Genomic DNA, 20914 nt, shown 5'->3' with positions numbered 1-20914 from the left:
TTTCTGAAATGTAAGTGTGTTATTTTGGGGTTAAAGAATCGTTGACTAGTTCCTGCAAAGGTACAGACAGGTCTTGTACCCGAGAAGGGGACATAAAGATGGTATTGATGTCTCTGGTATGACTGGAGCTGGGAGAGATGTGTTCTGATGCCCTCCCGAACCTGACACCGTGATCTTATCCTGGACTCTGGTGGGTGGTGCGTAGGAAGGTGTGCACCGTTTCACCATGTTTTCATGGCTTTTTCTTCTTCTCCCTTGTTCTCCAGTCTATCCATTGGTACATATGGATGCACCAAACTTAATGATTACATTGATCTATCTGTATTGTCGTCATCCTGTCCTCTCCTGTATTTCTGTATTGCTGAGACATTTCTGCTGTGCTGCACCAATCCTGAGCTTTTGTTGGATATTTGTTAAAATGGAAAAACATCAATAAAAATATAAATTAAAAAACCTGCAAATGGCTAAAACATTGGCTCTTGTTCCTCCCGGACTGACTCAGTCTCCGTGTCTTCCCCCATCGTGGAAGTCTCACTGCTGGAAAGACGGATCTCCCGCAACAGTAAACCTCCCACTGAAGGAACATTCCATTAGACTTTGGATTCTGGACACATGGATAACCATAACTTGTATTTTATTGTGGTCATTCCCGGAACCCTCTTCCTTTTTCCTTATCCCCCGTTTATTGTACGAGTGCAAAAGTGGGTGGATGTTGGGAAACCCCTCTCACCCCCGTGTGTGTAAAAATAAACCAACCTCTTTACTTCATCTTACCTTGAGTTTGCTGTGCAAGCTATTCACAGAGAATTGAAACATTCTCCATGGGAAAGATGGGCGAGGCCCCAGCACCGATCCTCTGACCGGAGAGGGGCTCACAGCCGCGCCATGTAAAACGCACGGCCTCCACAAAATAAGCGGCCAGAGAATGGCCGGGTCCGTGGCCGCACATGCGCATGGCGACGACCTGCAGCAGTCGCGCTGTACAACATGTCGGCCGCGAGCGGACCTGACCTGACAGATAGTGCCCCTCTGGACCTCCCCTCGCCACTCCTGGGGCACCAGTCCCCCCAGCTCTCACCGAAGGCCGCCCCGCCCGCCGACTTGTGCCGCTGCACACAGTCTGCAGCTGCCATGCGACTTCCCACACGGCTGGGACCACACGTCAACTGCGTAGTTGGGAACTTGGCCCATCAGGGGCGGAGCATCGGGGGAGGGCCTTCAGCTAACATCCGGAGGCCGTCCCAATGGCATGCGGCTACTCCTCGATGACGCCGTTTTGGAGGGTGCGAAGCGTCCAAAAACCGATGCCACCCCCGATTCAGTCGGAAAAAGGAATTCTCTGCCTGATCGCTGATTACAAAATCGCCGTCGGCAAGCGTAGAATCCCGCCCCCTGTGCCTTTAATCAGTGAGAGATCCTGGGTCAAATTCTCCAATTCCGAGGCTAAGTGCGGAGGATCTGTGGCATTTTACATGGAAAAAATCGGCGCAGCCCCCTCCCCGATGCTGCGACAGGTGAGGGGTTGGCAGCCACGCCACGAAAAGCTCCCGGCCTCCACAAAATAAATAGCCGGGTCTGTGGCCCCCCTGACCACACCCTCGCCAGAACAGAGATCCTGTCCCTTTAATCAGAGAGACCCTGTCCTTGGAACAGAACAGAGATCCTGTCCCTTTAATCAGAGTGACCCTGTCCCTGGAACAGAACAGCGACGGTGGGGCAGTTGATAAGGGTGAGAGGGGCGGTGTATGAGTATGGGGAGAAGGCAAGTAGGGTGCTAGCCCACCAGTTGAGGAAACAGGAGGCTGCGTGGGAGATCGGGAAAGTGAAGGACGAGGGAGGGAAGATGGTCTTGGACCTGGCGGGGGTGAATGGGTTGTTTCGGGACTTTTACAGCAAGCTGTACGAGTCAGAATCCCCAGCCGGCGCGGAGGCGATGAGGCGGTTTATGGAGGGGTTGGAGTTCCCAAAGGTGGATGAGGAGCTGGTGGAGGTCCCGGGGACCCAATTAGGCTGGTAGAAGAGGTGGAGGGACTGGAGGCGATGCACTTGGGCAAGGGTGCTGACAGGTACCTGGTGGAATTTTATAAGAAATTCATGGGGGGTATTGGGGTCGCTTCTGGGAAGGGATTTTAACAAGGCAAGGGAGCTGGGAGTTCACCCCCGACGTTGTCGCAGGCTTCATTTACCCTCATTTTGAAGTGGGAAAAGGACCCGGAACAATGTGGGTCATAGAGACCCATCTCCCTGCTAAATATTGGCTAAGATCTTGGCCTCGGGAATAGTGGATTGTGTCCCAGGGGTGATAGGGGAGGACGCAACATGGTTTGTGAAGGGGAGGCATTTGACGGCCAACATCAGGAGGCTACTCAATGTGATCACGATACCGCCAGAGGGACGAGAGGTCGAAGTGGTGGTTGCCATGGAGGCAGAGGTCTTTGATCGAGTGGAGTGGGACTATTTGTGGGAGGTCCTGGGGCAGTTTGGATTTGGGCAGGTTTTGTGGACTGGGTCTGGTGGCATTTATACGGACGAACCGGGTGATTTCAGATTATTTCATTCTGCACTGGGGGACGAGGCAGGGGTGCCCCCTCTCCCCACTGGTGTTGCCCTTGCCCTGGCGATAGAACCGTTGGCGATGGACTGAGAGCGTCAGGGGATAGTGGGATTGTGGATATTATGAAAGAGAACATTCTTTTAGCCAGACAAATAAATGTGTCAAGCTGAGGGAGCAAAGGATGTCAATGTGTTAAGAGAGAGAGAGACCTGGGCCAACCTTTCTGTGGTGTTGGGCGTTCTGACACACAGATGAGCCAACACAGTTGTATTTGGTACAACGCTGTTTTATTCAAACTTACTATCTACAGTATTGTCTTGATACTCTGCACGTGGGGACTCCCTGTCTGTGATGTTAAAACAGGTCTTGTCGTTGTCCTTGTCCCCAGATCTACTGTCCACCAGGTGTCGTGTTTGTCCTTTTATACAGTCCCTGTCTTTGTCTGTGATTGGTTGTGGTGTTGTGTGTTCTGATTTGTCTGTTGGTGTGTCTATCATGATGTGTGTGTTTGAATATCATGACATCCCCCCTTTTTACAAAGATATGTGCCTGCGTGGTTATAAATATAATCGTGTCGTGAGTGCATCTAAGAGTGTGTGTGTGTTGTGTACAGCATGTGCATATGACGTAACTATTTACATGGGGCGATGTCGGGTGCGTCACGCTAACGAGGTTGTACCATAACAAAACATGAATGCGAAAAAAAAACTTTGAATAGTGGTCCGGTCAAACGATATCTGGAACGATAAACAACAACAGGTTATAATACAGTAGTGTTTAACTTTTTAAAAGTATGAACAGTGTTATAAGTCCAGTCTAATGGGTGTGCGACGAATTCGGGTTGACTGCCTCAAGGGCGGGTCAAGAACCACCGGCTGATGTGCAAGCCTGGCCATGGGTGGCGATGGAAGGGGCGTGATCTGCGGCAGCTCCACAAAGTCATCCTCGGAAGCCTGTTGAGGATCCGGCATGTGTGTACAGTGTGGCTGCGAGCGTGGAAGTCGGCGAAGGGCGCGCCGATTGCGGCGACGCACTGAGCCATCCGGCATGCGTATCAGGAACGAGCGGGGAGCCACACGTCGGAGAACTTCGGCCGGTGCTGACCAGCCACCATGCGGTAGATGGATGTGTACTTTGTCTCCGGAGGACAGGGGGGGAAGGTCCGTCGCCCGTGTGTCGTACAGACTCTTCTGGCGATCACGCTGCATTTGCACCTTACGAAGAACCGTATCATGGTCCGTTGTTGGTGCCAGGATGGATGGTACCGTCGTCCTGAGGGAGCGACTCATCAGGAGCTGTGCTGGCGAGAGACCCTTGGCTAGCGGGGCCGATCGATAGGCCAGCAAGGCGAGGTTAAAGTCCGATCCGGCAGCAGAGGAGCCGCTTGGCAATGTGAACGCCCTTCTCTGCCTTCCCATTCGACTGTGGATGTAGAGGGCTGGACGTCACATGAGTGAAACCATATGCTGCGGCAAAGGACGACCATTCACGGCTGGCGAAACAGGGTCCATTGTCCAACATGACAGTCATTGGAATGCCATGGCGAGCAAATGTTTCCTTGCAGGCCCCAATGACTGCGGACGACGTCAGATCATGTAGAGGCATGACTTCCGGGTAGTTGGAAAAGTAATCTATAATAATGATGTAATCTCTGCCGAGCGCGTGAAATAGGTCAACACCCATTTCGCCCAGGGGGACGTCACCATCTCGTGTGGTAGAAGCGTCTCCGGAGGTTGCGCCGGCTGAAACCTCTGACAGGTTGTGCAATTGAGCACCATGTTGGCTATGTCTTCATTAATACCCGGCCAATATACCGCCTCTTGGGCCCTCCGTCTGCACTTCTCGACTCCCAAGTGGCCTTCGTGTAGTTGATTAAGAATCATCTGGTGCATGCTGTGCGGAATGACAATCCTGTCTAACTTCATAAGGACCCCGTCAATGTTGGTAAGGTCATTTCGCACATTATAAAACTGCGGGCACTGCCCTTTGAGCCACCCTTCCGCCATGTGGCGCATCGCTCACTGTAGAAGGGGGTCAGTCGCTGTCTCTGCGCGTATGCGGGCCAGACTTGGGTCGTCAGCCTTCAGATTTGCTGCTGTCAGAGTAACGTGTGCCTCAATTTGACATACGAACCCCTCCGCATCTGGTGGTGTACTCACTGCTCGGGAGAGCGTGTCCGCCACGATGAGATCCTTCCCCGGAGTGTAGATCAGTTCGAAATCATACCTCCTGAGTTTAAGTAAGATGCACTGGAGGCGAGGGGTCATGTCGTTCAGGTCCTTGTTTATTATGTTGACCAGGGGCCGGTGGTCAGTTTCGACCGTGAATCGTGGAAGACCATACACATAGTCGTGGAACTTGTCCAATCCAGTTAACAAGCCCAAACATTCTTTTTCTATTTGCGCGTAGCGCTTTTCCGTAGGGGTCATGGCTCGTGAGGCATATGCAACCATGGCCCATGACGACGTGCTATCTTTCTGCAAGAGTACTGCTCCAATACCAGATTGGCTGGCATCCGTCGAGATTTTTGTGGGGCGAGCCGTGTCAAAGAACGTCAACACTGGTGCCGTGACCAGTTTGTGCTTGAGCTCCTCCCATTCCAGCTGGTGCGATTGTTGCCATTGGAATTCTGTTGATTTCTTCACGAGATGGCGCATAGCCGTTGTATGAGAAGCAAGGTTGGGAATTAACTTCTCAAGGAAGTTGACCATGCCCAAGAATCTTCGGACAGCCTTCTTGTCAGCCGGCCGTGGCATGGCTTTGATGGCGCTAATTTTGTCTGCATCGGGACGGACCCCTGATTGTGAGATGTGGTCCCCGAGGAACTTCAGCTTAGTCTGGCCAAAGGCACACTTGGCGCGGTTGAGACGCAGGCCATTTTGTCATATGCGGGCGAAGACGCGTCGTAGACGATGCATGTGTTCCTGCGGAGTGGTGGACCAAATGATGATATCGTCCACATATACACGTACCCCTTCGATGCCTTCCATCATCTGCTCCATGATTCGGTGGAAAACCTCAGATGCCGAGATGATGCCAAATGGCATCCGGTTGTAGCAGAATCTGCCGAAAGGGGTGTTAAACGTGCATAGCCTTCGGCTGGCCGGGTCCAATTGGATCTGCCAAAATCCTTTGGACGCATCCAGTTTGGTAAATATTTTAGCTTGGGCCATCTCGCTGGTGATTTCCTCTCGTTTCGGGATGGGATAGTGTTCCCGCATGATGTTGTTATTTAGATCTTTAGGATCTATGCATATGCGGAGCTTGCCAGAGGGCTTTTTTACACAGAGCATGGAGCTGACCCATGGCGTGGGCTCCGTGACCCTGGATAGGACCCCTTGGTCCTGAAGAGCCTGCAGCTGCAACTTGAGGCGATCTTTGAGTGGCGCAGGAACCCTGCGAGGTGCGTGAACAACCGGGATGGCGTCCGGTTTGAGGCGAATCTTGTAAGTGTATGGCAATGTCCCCATGCCTTCAAATACCTCCTGGCTGTGAGCAAGGAGGGAATGGAGATTTGCGTGGAACTCAGCATCCGGGAAGTCGGATATCTCATCTGGAGAGAGAGACATAATGCGCTGTACCAGGTGAAGGACCTTACATGCCTGTGCGCCCAGTAACGAATCTTTTGATGAGCCAACAACTTCGAAGGGGAGTGTGGCCGTGTGCATTTTGTGAGTTATCTGTAGCTGGCAAGAACCCATGGACGGGGTGACGTTCCCGTTATAATCAACCATCTTGAGCCGGGATGGCATGATGGGTGGTTTGACCTTCATGGCCTGGAATTCAGAATATGCAATCAGGTTGGCGGATGCGCCGGTGTCCAGACGGAAGGTGACGTGCGATCGGTTGACCGTTAGGGTGGCACTCCACTCATCGGCCGGATTGATGGCATTGACCCTGTTTACATCGATGACGGAAACCCGGAAGGCATCCTGGTCATCTGCATCATTTAGCTGGAAATCTTGACGCGTGGGCTGGACGGTCCTGACGTGTCTGCGAGGTTGTCGGAGATGTGTAGGATCCATGGGTTGAGCCGCACGACAGTAGGCAGCATAGTGGCCCATCTTGCCACATCGGAGGGACTGTCGGTTTTTAGCAGGACATTGCCCTTTTAAGTGTACAGCTCCACAGTTGCCGCACGTCATGACGTCACGGCGTTCGTTGCACCACTGCGCATGCGCAGTGTGATCTTGCATTGGGCGCGCCTGCGCGGTGCGTCCCTCGATGTTGCCGTTGGTTTTGGCGCGCACAAGCGCGGGAAGCGGCCGCTCTCGTCGGGGCCGCGGGTCGGGAGATAATCGATGGCCTGGATGCGTTCGGCGTCGTGGGCGGCCTGGCTTGCCGATTCGACGGCTGGGGACCCCCTCCGTGCCAATTCGGACGCCTGAAATCGGGCAAAACGGCTGGTTGCATTCTCGTGGAGGACACAGGCTTCCACTGCAGACGCTAAGGTGAGGCTTTTGATTTTAAGAAGCTGCTGGCGTAGGCCACTGGAGGCAACGCCAAAAACAATCTGGTCCCTGATCATGGACTCTGAGGTGTTGTCGTAACCGCAGGACTGCGCTAGAATTAGGAGGTGCGTCAAAAAGGGTTGAAAAATCTCCTCCTTACCTTGCAGGCGTTGCTGAAAGAGATATCTTTCAAAACTTTCATTCTCTTCAACATTAAAGTGCTGGTCTAGCTTGAGGATGACTGTGTCATACTTGGATTGGTTTTCACCTTCTTCGAACACCAGTGAGTTGAAGACATCGATGGCGTGCTGACCTGCGTAGAAGAGGAGCATTGCAATCTTTCTTTAATCCGAGGCACTCTGCTTCTCGTTGGCTCGGATGTACAGGTCGAATCGCTGCTTGAAGAGCTTCCAATTGGTACCAAGGTTCCCCGCGACTTGCAACGGCTGCGGTTTATCGGTGAAGTCCATGTCCAGAATGGCAGGTTAGTCGGCAGGTATCGATCCACTCCTGTACCATGTGGTGTTGGGCGTTCTGACACACAGATGAGCCAACACAGTTGTATTTGGTACAACGCTGTTTTATTCAAACTTACTATCTACAGTATTGTCTTGATACTCTGCACGTGGGGACTCCCTGTCTGTGATGTTAAAACAGGTCTTGTCGTTGTCCTTGTCCCCAGATCTACTGTCCACCAGGTGTCGTGTTTGTCCTTTTATACAGTCCCTGTCTTTGTCTGTGATTGGTTGTGATGTTGTGTGTTCTGATTTGTCTGTTGGTGTGTCTATCATGATGTGTGTGTTTGAATATCATGACACTTTCCAGAGTCTACACCCTCCCTGGATTCACTTCCTTTCCCTTCAGTTGCTGCAAATCACCAATTGAAGGTCAGAATGAGAAAATAAATGGAAAGGGGGAAAAAAGAAAGTGTTTGACTCACAGATGTTGGAGACAGGAGGAAGTTTGAATCTGTGTGAAGTTCAATCGTCATTCACACAAAACTCGAACTGATTGGCTAGAGGACCAGAGTCCTTCCGGTCCTAACTCTTGCCATTGGTCAATACCTCAGCAGGAAGGTCAGGGAGTGGACTTTCCCTCGAACATGCGCAGCCTCTCCTCTCTCTTGGACATGCGCAGCCCCGTGCCGGGGGGAGGGGAAATCACCCAGTGGCTTCTCGCTCTGGCCGGAGCTGTCAGCCGGTTGCCTGGAAACCTTATCTCGAGGAGGGGGAAGAATGAGTGGGGCGGAGCTGCTGTGTCCGCGCGCTGAGCCTGCGCACTGGAACCCTGGGACGTCACCGCGGACTCCGAAGCGTGCACCGGAAGGTTGTTGGTGAGCCGGAAGGAGTCTTTTCCACCATCCAATCAGCTCCCCCGTTGTCTGAATGCGGAAGCTGGACAATGAGGAAACCTGGGGCTTTACACAGACTGCAAACCCCTCCTGTCTCCAACATCTGTGAGTAAAACACTTTCTTTTCTCCCCCTTTCCATTTCTTTTCTCATTCTGACCTTAAATTGGTCACTTGCAGCAAATGAAGGGAAAGGAAGTGAATCCAGGGAGGTTGCAGACCCAGGAAAGGCCCAGGCCTCTCTCGTAAAGACATTGACATCGTTTGCTCCCTCAGCTTGACACATTTATTTGTTCACATTCAAAGGGCTGTTTTTTCCAGGAGATGGCTGACATTTAAGAAGACAGTAAATTAATGTCGGACAAAGACATGTCTCGTGTTGTTGTATGGTACAGATTAAATATAGTATTTATGGTTCTGTAGTACATTAAAGTACATTTATTATTATTTCTAACCTTGTAATATTGTACTGTTGCTATGTTATATCTTTCCAGTCATCTCACTCAGAGGGCTATTAGTCTCTGGATTTCACTTCCACAGGGACCAGTGGGGTGTGGGGGTCATTGAATATATTCACGGATGAGGTGGACAGATTTTTAATAAATTGTTATTTTTTAAATCATTTCTAAACAATGAGTGCAACAGATATATTGCCAACATAAATACAAGCAACACATTGCAGAATTAATTTGGAACAGGATATTTGAGGGACCAGAGCCTCGAGATGAAATGCCAAATCAATTGAACAACCAGTTAACAGGTTAAAATAGTGAGTGGGGAAAGAGGGTAAGATTGTATAAAAACAGAGGATAACAATTCAGTTTGTAAAATATTACAAACAGACTAACAACATATACAAATTAAAATGAATAACACAACATGGATGACATAGAACTCCCGTAGTGCAGAAGGCCATTCACCCCTCAAGTCTGAAGTGACCCTCAGAAAGAACACTTCACTGAAGCTCACTCCCCATCCTATTCTCGTAACCCGGTGCATTGATCATGGTCAAGCCATCTAACCTAAACATCTTGGACACTAAGGGGTAATTTAGTGTGACCAATCCACTTTAGCACAGTGGAACCACCCTTCGGCAATGGCACCACTCTGTTCTGCCATGATTAACGCTCGGATAATAGAAGAAAGACGACGGATAATAAGCAAACGGCACATCTACCATAACTGAGATAAGATAATACGAGTCCCTGGAACACTCGAGGAGGAGAAGAAGACATTTAATCGGTGCTCACAGAATAACAACTCCCTTCAACAGGATAAAAGATAACAACACCATGATAGGGAAAGAGTCTGGATTAGAGCCTGAGTTAGTCTGAGCTGCAAATCATTGCTCCAATCCTATCCTTCAAGGATTTAGCGAAGACCAAGGCAGTAGTCGGATTATTGAAAGACTTGACGGAGTTGTCAGATACAATTTTCAGGGTTACAGGATAAAGCGACATAATTCACTGTAAGGTGAGGTGGGAGCCAGGTCCCACCTCACCTTACCCGTCTCCAGGACCCTCTGGTGATCTTTCAAGTTGTGGAAGTGAATGATTACAGGCCTGGGATGAAAACGATCCCTCGGCCTCAAAGACAGGATCCGATGCCCTTTCTAATTTGAAACACCCAGGCTTCATATCCAGCTTGAGAAAACGTGGCAGCCGGTCCTCGAAGAACCTAACGGGTTCTCCACACCCTCCACACCTTCTGGCAGGCCGACAACTTGGATGTTCTTTCTCTGACCCTCGGTTCTCCAAGTTCTACAGGAGTCCGCCACATCACTCAGCCGGTTTCCAAGGATTGAATTTGTGCCTCCGCCGAGGAGGCATCAGGCTCAACGTTCAGGATTCTCTCCTCCGGATCATCGAGCCTCTTCATGGTGTTTTACAGCTCGGCCTCATGAGCTCACAGATATTGAGTCAGCACATCCAGCCTCTGGTCAACAACACGGAGAATGCCGCTGACATAGATCGGCCAATGATCCCACAGAATAGATGGAGGCTCGATGGGCCGAATGGCCAACTGCAGCTCGTATTTGTTATGATCTCTGCCGAAGACACGAAGCAGTGAGCATGGATCTGTCAATCAACCTGAATCAGCACCTTCAGGAGAATTGGGAGGATGGATATTAGATACGGCAGAGTGAGAATGGAGGGAGAGTGTGTGGGATGGAGATTTACAGCTTTTGGGGAATGAGCGAGGAAAGAATGTTCTCTAGAAACTGGAATTGTCTGTTCTGAATTTCTATCCTGTACTGACAGTGATGTCTTTTGTAAATTGTTTTTACAGGCTATTAGAAGAGGAGGAATTACAGACCGAAATCTCAACTGTCAGCTCTCAGTCTGACTGAGTCTCTCAATTCCTTGGAAGTGAATATCACCGGACTCTGAATCTAGAAGGAGAAATGTTTGTCTTTTCTGTCTGCTTCAAAAAATTTTAACTATCAGTGTGACTGGAAAAGCACCGAAACACACACACCGGTGTGAGAGTGTTCCAGAGCACTGACTGTGGAAAGAGCTTTAACCAGTTACACAGCCTGAAAAAAATCACACCATTCACAGGGGAGAGAACGGACACGTGTTCTGTGTGTGGACGAGGCTTCAACTGATCGACAAACCTGGAGAGACATGACGACACCCGGGCCCTGGAGAAACGGTGGAAATGTGGGGACTGTGGGAAGGGATTCAGGGCTCCATCACAGCTGGAAGCTCATCGGCGCAGTCACACTGGGGAGAGGCCATTCACTTGCTCTGTGTGTGGGAAGGGATTCATTCAGTTATCCGCCCTGCAGTCACACCAGCGAGTTCACACTGGGGAGAGGCCATTCATCTGCTCTCAGTGTGGGAAGGAATTCACGCGGTTAGGCAACCTGCAGATGCATCAGCGAGTTCACACTGGGGAGAGGTCGTTCATCTGCTCTCAGTGTGGGAAGGGATTCACTCGGTTAGACAACCTGCGGATACATCAGCGAGTTCACACTGGGGAGAGGCCGTTCACCTGCTCTCAGTGTGAGAAGGGATTCACTACTTCATCGAGCCTGCTGAAACACCAACGAGTTCACAGTGGGGAGAGGCCGTTCACCTGCTCTCATTGTGAGAAGGGATTCACTACTTCATCGAGCCTGCTGTCACACCAGCGAGTTCACACTGGGGAGAAGCCATTCGCTTGTTCTCAGTGTGAGAATAGATTCACTCAATCATCCGACCTGCAGAAACACCAGCGAATTCACACTGGAGAGAGGCCGTTCACCTGTTTTCAATGTGAGAAGGGATTCGCTCGGTTATCCAACCTGCGGATACATCAGCGAATTCACACTGGGGAGAAGCCATTCACCTGCTCTCAGTGTGGGAAGGGATTCACTCAATCATCCCACCTGCAGACACACCAGCGAGTTCACACTGGGGAGAAGGCGTTAACCTGCTCTTAGTGAGAGAAAGGATTCAGATATCCATACACCCTGTGGGAACACTAGCGAGTTCATACCTGGAAGAAGCCATTCACCTGCTCTGAGCAGGGGAGACATTCAATGATCCATCCCAATCTCAGAGACACTTGCGAGTTAATTCTGGGGAGAGACCATTCATCTGCGCTCAATGTGGGGAGGGGGTTTGTGGTTCATCACACCTGTTGTGACTCCAACAAGTTCACAGTAAATTACAGATGTTGGCTCAGTTGTTATTGTTTCTGCTCTCACTGACATCCAGGACTGCATTTTGTTCATTCTGACATCTGGTGAATGGTGATAATTGGAGGGTTTCTTTCTGCTGGACTGGCCGGTCTAACACCTCTGCCTCCGGTGGGCTGACCATTTTTGAGCCTCGTTGCGATTATCTGGTTCCAAGTTTGACAAGGGGCTCAGAATGAAAAGGTGTTTGCACGTTGGAAGATATTTAGTCCCCAAGTAGCCATGTTGCCATGAAGATGGGCTATGGTGGTTACAGGGTTCTTTTGCCTAATTTATCTGTGTGTTTCTCGCAGAAGGAAACTGTCATGGTATGAGGGGCAAGTTGTCTGTGGTAGATTGGGAAATTACAATAAACATATCACTGAAAGTGGCAACGCAGGTGGATAAGGAGCTAAGAAGGCAGACGGCATGCTTGTCTTCATTGGTCGGGGCATGGAGTATAAAATTGGCAAGTCATGCTGCAGCTGTACAGAACCTTAGTTAGGCCACACGTGGAATATTGCCTACAATTCTGGTCACCACATTACCAAAAGGATGTGGCGGCTTTGGAGAGAGTACAGACGAGATTTACCAGGATGCTGCCTGGCCTGGAGGGTATTAGCTGTCAGGAGAGGTTGGATAAACTCGGATTGTTTTCACTCGAGCGACGGAGATTGAGGGACGATCTGATAAAAGTTTACACAATTCTGAGTGGCATGGACAGAGTGGATAGTCAGAAGCTTTTTCCCAGGTTGGAAAAGTCAATTACCAGGTGACAGAGGTTTAAGGTGCGAGGGGCAAAGTTTTAAAAATATTTGATTAAGGCATTTGTGCTTTTCTTACAATAAGCGATACAAATACAAATGTAAACATAGTTCATTGCGTAAACATCCCTCCATCTCCCACTGCTCCCTCCTACTCTAGACACAAAATAGCCTAACGCCCCCCTATCTCATCACACCCCCCCCACCCTTTATTGCCTCTGCTGACAGTTTAGTTTTCTCTGAAGGAGTCGATAAACGGCTGCCACCTCCGAACGAACCCTAACGTTGATCCTCTCCGGGTGAACTTAATTTTCTCAAGTCTAAGAAACCCAGCCATGTCGCTAACCCAAACCCCTGATTTCTGGGGCTTCGAGTCCCTCCATGCTAACAATATCCGTCTCCGGGCTACCAAGGAGACAAAGGCCAAGACGTCAGCCTCTCTCGCCCCCTGAACTCCCGGATCTTCCGAAACTCCAAACATCACCACCTCTGGACTCGGCACCACCCTTGTTTTTAGCACAATGGACATGACATCCGCAAATCCCTGCCAGTGTCCCCTAAGCTTCGGGCATGCCCAAACACGTGGACATGGTTTGCGGGCCCTCTCACGCACTTTACACACCTGTCCTCTATCCCAAAAAACCTGCTCATCTGGGACACCGTCATGTGTGTCCGATGAACCACCTTGAATTGTATCAGGCTGAGCCTGGCACATGATGAGGACGTGTTGACTCTGTTCAGAGCATCCTCCCACAGACCCGCCTCTACCTCCCCTCCCAACTCATCTTCCCATTTACGCTTTAGCTCACCTAACTGGGTTTCCGCCCACTCCATAAGTTCTTTGTAAATTTCAGAAACCTCCCCCTCCCCCAACCCCCGTTCCAGAAACCACCTTGTCCTGTATCCCCTGTGGCTGTAGAAGCGGAAAGGTCAAAACTGCCTTCGCGCAAAATCCCTCCTCTGCAGATATCAAAACCCATTCCCTCCCGGCAATTCAAACTCCTCCTCCAAATCCTCGAAACGTGGAAAGCTCCCATCAATAAATAGATCCCCTCGCCTCTCAATCCTCTCAAATGAGGGGCTCGTTGGTCTAGGGGTATGATTCCCGCTTTGGGTGTTTCGGTCTTGAAGATAGCGGTTTCAAATCCCGGTCGAGCCTGTTGATGATGTTATCTGTCGGTCAAGCAACATGTTTTCTCAGGGATCAGTGCTGGGTCCTCTGCTATTTGTGATTTTGATCAATGGCTTGGAGGAGGGGGCTGAAGGGTGGGTCAGTAAATTTGCTGATGACACCAAGATTGGTGGACTAGTGGATGAGGTGGAGGGCTGTTGTATGCTGTAAAGAGACATTGATAGGATGCAGAGCTGGGCCGAAAAATGGCAGATGGAGTTTAACCCTGATAAGTGTGAGGTGATTCATTTTGGTAGAAAAAATTGAATGCGGATTACAGGGTCAACGGCAGGGTTCTGAGGAACGTGGAGGAACAGAGAGATCTTGGGGTTCATGTCCACAGATCTCTGAAGGTTGCCACTCAAGTGGATAGAGCCGTTAAGAAGGCTTATAGTGTGTTTGCGTTTATTAACAGGGAGCTTGAGTTTAAGAGCCGTGGGATTATGCTGCAACTATACATGACCCTGGTGAGACCACATTTGGAGTATTGTATGCAGTTCTGGTCACCTCATTATAGGAAGGATGTGGAAGCATTGGAAAGGGTGCAAAGGAGATTTACCAGGATGCTGCCTGATTTGCAGGATAGGTCTTATGAGGAAAGGTTGAGGGAGCTAGGGCTTTCCTCTTTGGAGCGGAGGAGGATGAGAGGCGACTTAATAGAGGTCTATAAGATAATGAGGGGGATAGATAGAGTGGACGGTCAGAGACTATTTCCTTGGGTGGATGTAGCTGTTACAAGGGGGCATAACTATAAGATTCAGGGTGGAAGATATAGGAGGGATGTCCAAGGTAGGTTCTTTACTCAGTGAGTGGTTAGGGTGTGGAATGGACTGCCTGCTGTGATAGTGGAGTCGGACACTTTAGGAACTTTCAAGCGGTTATTGGATAGGCACATGGAGCACACCAGAATGACAGGAGTGGGATAGCTTGATCTTGGTTTCGGACAATGCTCGGCACAACATCGAGAGCCGAAGGGCCTGTTCTGTGCTGTCCTGTTCTATGTAATCCCTGCTCTCTGCCACCTCCGAAGCCCCCAATCAAGCCTCCTCGGGACAAACCAGTTGTTGCCACAAATTGGATCCCACACCAACGCTCCCTGCACTCCTGTATGCTTCCGCTACGGCCCCCAAACTCTTAGAGCCGCCACTACCACTGGGTTTGTGAAGTACCGGGCTGGGGAGAACGGCCGTTACCAATGCCCCCAAACTTGTGCCCTTAAATGATTCCACCTCTACCCGCTCCCACACTGACCCATTTGCTGGCCAGTAGTAGTTACTAAAGTTCGGCAGTGCCCCCCACCCCACCCAGCTCTAACAGCACCTTCTTTACTCGCAGGGTTTTACCCGCCCACACAAAACCAGAAATCACCCTGTTCACCCGCTTAAAAAAGGCCTTTGGTATAAAAATAGGGAGGCTCTGGAAAACAAACAGAAATCTCGGGAGGACCGTCATTTTTACGGTCTGTACCCTCCCCGCCAGTGACAATGGGAGCATGTCCCACCTCCGAAAGTTCTCCTTCTTTGTTCATCTATCCGGGTCAAGTTTAATTGATGTTACTGCTCCCATCCCCGTGCCACCTGAATTCCCAAGTAACGGAAACTCCCACCATTTTAAACGGCAGTTCCCCCAGTCTCCTCTCCTGCCCGCTCGCCTGGATCACAAAAACCTCGCTCTTACCCATCTTCAATTTGTACCCCGAGAACCGGCCAAATTCCCCTAAGATCCGCAAAATCTCCCCCATCCCGCCTAACGGGTCAGAAATGTATAGGAGTAGGTCGTCTGCAGAAAATGACCCTGTGTTCCACTGCATGGCCTCCATTCCCTCTATTCTACAATCCCGATCGGGGCTCCCACCCCCTCAACTAACCCTTTCTCCACCTTCGGAAACTCCAACCCTTCCAAAAACTGCCTCATCCCCTCCACCCCAGCTGGGGGCTCCGACTCATACAGCCAACTATAAAACTCCTTAAACACCCCATTCACCCCCACTGGGTCCAAGATCGTGTTCCCCCCTCTGTCCTTCACTCTTCCTATCTCCCTGGCCACCTCCCTCTTCTTTAGCTGGTGTGCTAGCATCCTACTGGCCTTCTCCCCATACTCAGTAACCGCCCCCCTCGCCTTCCTCAGCTGCCCTACCGCCTTCCCTGTGGATAACAGACCAAACTCCATCTGCAGCTTCTGCCGCTCCTTCAAGAACCCTGCCTCCGGGGCTTCAGAATAACTTCTGTCCACCTGGAGTGTTTCCCTAACCAGCCTATCCATCTCTACCTGCTACACCTTCTCCCTTTGAGCCCGTTTCAAAATTAGCTCCCCCCTAACCACCACCTTCAGCGCTTCCCACACTGTTGCTGCCGAAACCTCCCATGTCATTTATCTCCAAATAATTCTGGATGGCCTCCCTCACCCGCCCGCACCCCCCCTCGTCCACCAACAATCCTACATCCAATCTCCAGTGCGGTCGCTGACCCTACTTCTTGCTCACCCGTAGATCCACCCAGTGTGGGGCATGGTCCGATACAACAATCGCCAAATACTCGGTATCCACCACTCCCGCCAGCAAAGCCTTGTTCAAAATGAACAAAATCATCCGGGAATACACTTTGTGCACGTGGGGGAAAAAAAGAAAACTCCTCCGTTCTTGGCCGTCCAAACCTCCATGGGTCACCCCCCCCCCCCCCTCATCTGTTCCATAAACCCCTTGAACTCCTTTGCCGCGGCTCGCACCCTCCCTGTCCTTGAAGTTGACCGATCCAACCTCGGATCTATAACCGTACTGAAGTCCCGCCCCATGATCAGCTTATGCGAATCCAGGTCCGGAATTTTCCCCAACACTCGCCTCATAAATTCCACGTCGTCCCAATTTGGTGCGTGAATATTCATTAATAGCACCGGCATCCCCTCCAGCTTCCCACTCACCATGATACACCTACTCCCTGAGTCCACCACTATATTCCCGACCTCAAATGACACCCGCTTATTAATCAAGATCGCAACCCCCTGAGGGGCAGCATGTGGCGCAGTGGTTAGCACTGGGACTGCGGCGCTGAGGACCCGGGTTCGAATCCCGGCCCTGGGTCACTGTCCGTGTGGGGTTTGCACTTTCTCCCCATGTCTGCGTGGGTTTCACCCCCACAACCCAAAGATGTGCAGGTTAGGTGGATTAGCCACGCGAAACTGCCCCTTAATTGGAGAACAATTAATTGGGTACTCTAAATTTATATTAAAAAAAAGATCGCAACCCCCCTAGTTTTCGAGTCTAGCCCCGAATGAAATATCTGCCCGACCCACCCGTTCCTCAGCCTAGTCTGATCCACTACCCTCCGGTGTGTCTCTTGTAACATTGCCACGTCCGCCTTCAACCTCTTCAAATGCGCGAACACACGAGCCCTCTTGACCGGCCCATTGAGCCCTCTCGCATTCCATGTGATCAGCCTGGTCGGGGAGCACCCACCCCCCACCGCCGATCAACCATCACCCTTCTTAGGCCAGCCCACCAACACTCTACTTTCTCAGAAGACTAAGGAAATTTGGCACGTCAGCTACGACTCTCACCAACCTCTACAGATGCACCATAGAACATAGAACATAGAACAATACAGCGCAGTACAGGCCCTTCGGCCCACGATGTTGCACCGAAACAAAAGCCATCTAACCTACACTATGCCATTATCATCCATATGTTTATCCAATAAACTTTTAAATGCCCTCAATGTTGGCGAGATAATGCATTTTTTCTGATTGTATCACAGCTTGGTATGGAGCCTGCTCTGCCCAAGACCGCAGGAAACTACACAAGGTCGTGAATGCAGTCCAGTCCATCACACAAACCAGCTTCCCATCCATTGACTCTACAATTCCCGCTGCCTCGGAAAGGCAGCCAGCATAATTAAGGACCCCACGCACCCCGGACATACTCTCTTCCACCTTCTTCCGTCAGGAAAAAGATACCAAAATTTGAGGTCACGGACCAACTGACTCAAGAACGGCTTCTTCCCATCGCAACCATCAGACTTTTGAATGGACCTACCTCGTATTAAGTTGATCTTTTCTCTACACCTTGCTATAACTGTAACATTATATTCTGCAGTCTCTCCTTCCTTCCTTATGTACGGTATGCATTGTTTGCACTGCATGCAAGTAACAATACTTTTCACTGTATACTAATACATGTGACAATAATAAATCCAATCAAGAGCCTCCAGCTCGCGTCCCGCGCCGCCTCAGGCCCGCCCTCCAGCGCCCACCGTCATCAGCCTCCAATTTGTCTCCCAGCGCCAGTCCCTCCCCTGTCAGCAGAACAGTTCCCCCCCCCCCCCCCCCCCCACACTAACAAAACAGCAAACCCAACCCCCCATACCAAACTAGTCACCTGCTCGGCCCCCACTGAGCTAGCCCACCCAGCTAGCCTGGTAACCCCCGCCCATGGCGCCAAGCATCCTACCCCCCCATTGATCTCTCCCCACCCCCACACCCCCCGCTCGAACAGACAGATACAAAACATAACAATTCCCAACAAACACAAAGAAGAAAATTCCACCCACCATCCCCCCCACAAGAACAAAGTTAACCCACATACAAAACTGAACAACGGCCCCAAAATTGGTTCAAAAACACTACATACACAGCCCATAAAGAAAATAAATTTAGCAGCATAAGTACAGAATTACTCGCCCCCAAGTTCAATGTCCTCCATCACCTGCCAGTCCCCTGTCCTTAACAAAGTTCTCCGCCTCATCCGGCGATCCAAAATAAAGTTCTTGCCCTTCGTAAGTAACCCACAAACGAGCTGGTTACAACGTGCCGAACTTCACCCCTTTCTGAAAGAGGCAGTTTTAACTTTGTTGAAGCTCGACCTTCTTTTGGCCAGTTCCGCACCCAAGTCCTGGTAAATGTGCAGCTCGTTATTTACCCATTTACCGCAGCTCGTCTGCCTGGCCCACCTCAAGATCTGTTCCTTATCCAGGAACCGGGGCATTCGTACCACCATCGCCCTTGGCGGCTCATTCACCCGTGGCTTCCTTGGAAGTGCTCTGTGCGCCCTGCCCACCTCCAAGGGTCGAGTAAACCTTACCCCAGCAGATTCTCGAACATACGCGCTACGTGTGCCCCTGCACCCGAACCCTCACTGCCCTCAGAGGCCAACGATCCTCAGGTTCTGCCTGTGTGACCTGTCTCCAGATCCTCCACCTTCTCTTGCAGCCTATTCTGATGGTCCCTCCACTGCCATCGCGGTTAGCTGGTCCTCGTGCTCAGCCACCGCCTCTTCCACCTTCTGGATCGCCTGTCCCTGGGCTTCCAATCTTTGCCCCACTTGGTCAATCCCCGTCTTAATCGGGTCCAGGTACTCTTGTCTTTGCTTGGCGAAGCTCTGCTGAAGGAATTGCACCAGCTGCTCCATTGACCACTGGGCCGGCAATCCCAGTCCCCGAGCCTCCGCCATGTTTTCCTGTGCAGTCTTCACTCCCTTCTTTGCCCAACAATCTCTCCTTTCCAGACCACTTCTGACCCACGTCTCCATAAACTGGTGGGAGATTCTTCTCCTCTACCTCACCAGGCTCCAATTTTACCGATCAAATCCCCAATAAGTCAGGGGAAAAGATCCCAAAGGTCCACCACGAGCGAGAGCTACCAAATAAGCGACCTCTCACTCCATGGCCACCACCGGAAGTCATCTTTGCCCTTCTGAAGCAACAAGAAGATGGACGCCTGCCTCATCGTTTGTGGCAAGGCAACACTGTCCATTGCGTCCTTGAACATTCCCACCATCAAAGGCGCCAGCCTATCCTTAAATCTTTTATAAAATTCAACTGGGAACCCATCTGGATCCGCTGCCTTCCCTGCCTGTATGCTCCTAATCGCCACCTTCACCTCCTCCACCCCCATCGGCTCCTCCAACCCTGCCCCCCCCCCCCCCCCAAAAAACCTTGGGCACTCTAACCCACCCAGAAACTCCATTATCTCCCACTCCTCCTCTGGTGGCTCCGACTTACACCAGTCCCGATAGAACTCCTCGAACACCTTATTAATCTGTTCCGGAGCCACCATCTTCTCCATCCTGTGTCGCACCCGAACTATCTCCCTTGCTGCGGCCTCCCTACGGAGCTGACCTACACTCTGCCTTCCCCCCCATGCTCAGACAGCCCCACTCACCCTTCTCAGCTGATGCACCACTTTCCCTGTGGACAATAGGTCAAACCTCGCCTGCAACTCCTTCCTCTTTGCCAGGAGCCCTGGGTCCGGTCCCTCACGTACCTCCCATCCACCTCCAAAATCTCTTCTATCAGTTGTTGGCATTCCTCCCTCGCCTTCCTGTCCACCTTGGCCTTAAACAGGATCACCTCCCCCCTTACGACTGCTTTCAGAGCCTCCCAAACCACCAATGAAATGCCAAGCAGAACCTGAGTTGACACCTTTAACCACAATGTCTGAAGAATGGATCTGTGGTTAGAAGAAAGATGTCATTCGACAGTTCGAAGTAGAGTAAATTTGACCTGTCTGGGACACGGGTCAGAAGGAGAATAAGAACCAAGCATCGAAGATTCCGTTTCAGCGACGACCGAGGATCAACCGGGACAAATGGGTGAGGCTCCGAGAATAGAACAGACCTCCGAGAGGAATGTGGCCAATTCAGTTCAAAGGGGTAATATCTACTTATGTCTGAAGCTCTGACATCACCTCGGTCAGAGTTTCCCCGGTGAGGGGATCGGCCCCACCCGACGACCCAGCCCCCGCCACCTTCCTTCCTGCAGGACTCACAGCAGCACTCGCTGGCGGACCTTCGCTCGCCCCCTTCTTTCCAGCACCTTTCCTCTGGGACTTCGACATTCGTCGGCCTCCTTATGACTTCCCTCAACAACTCATCTAAAAACTACCCCGAAACCGGGCATTAACGTCCAAAAATCCGAGATTCTCGCAGGAGCCACCTAACGTGCGACATCCACCGACATGTTGTCACCGGAAG

Source organism: Scyliorhinus torazame, chromosome 5 (assembly GCF_047496885.1).
Source record: "Scyliorhinus torazame isolate Kashiwa2021f chromosome 5, sScyTor2.1, whole genome shotgun sequence".
Taxonomy (NCBI): Eukaryota; Metazoa; Chordata; class Chondrichthyes; order Carcharhiniformes; family Scyliorhinidae; genus Scyliorhinus; species Scyliorhinus torazame.
The sequence above is the reverse complement of the archived record's forward strand: the minus strand, read 5'-3'. Positions refer to the sequence as shown.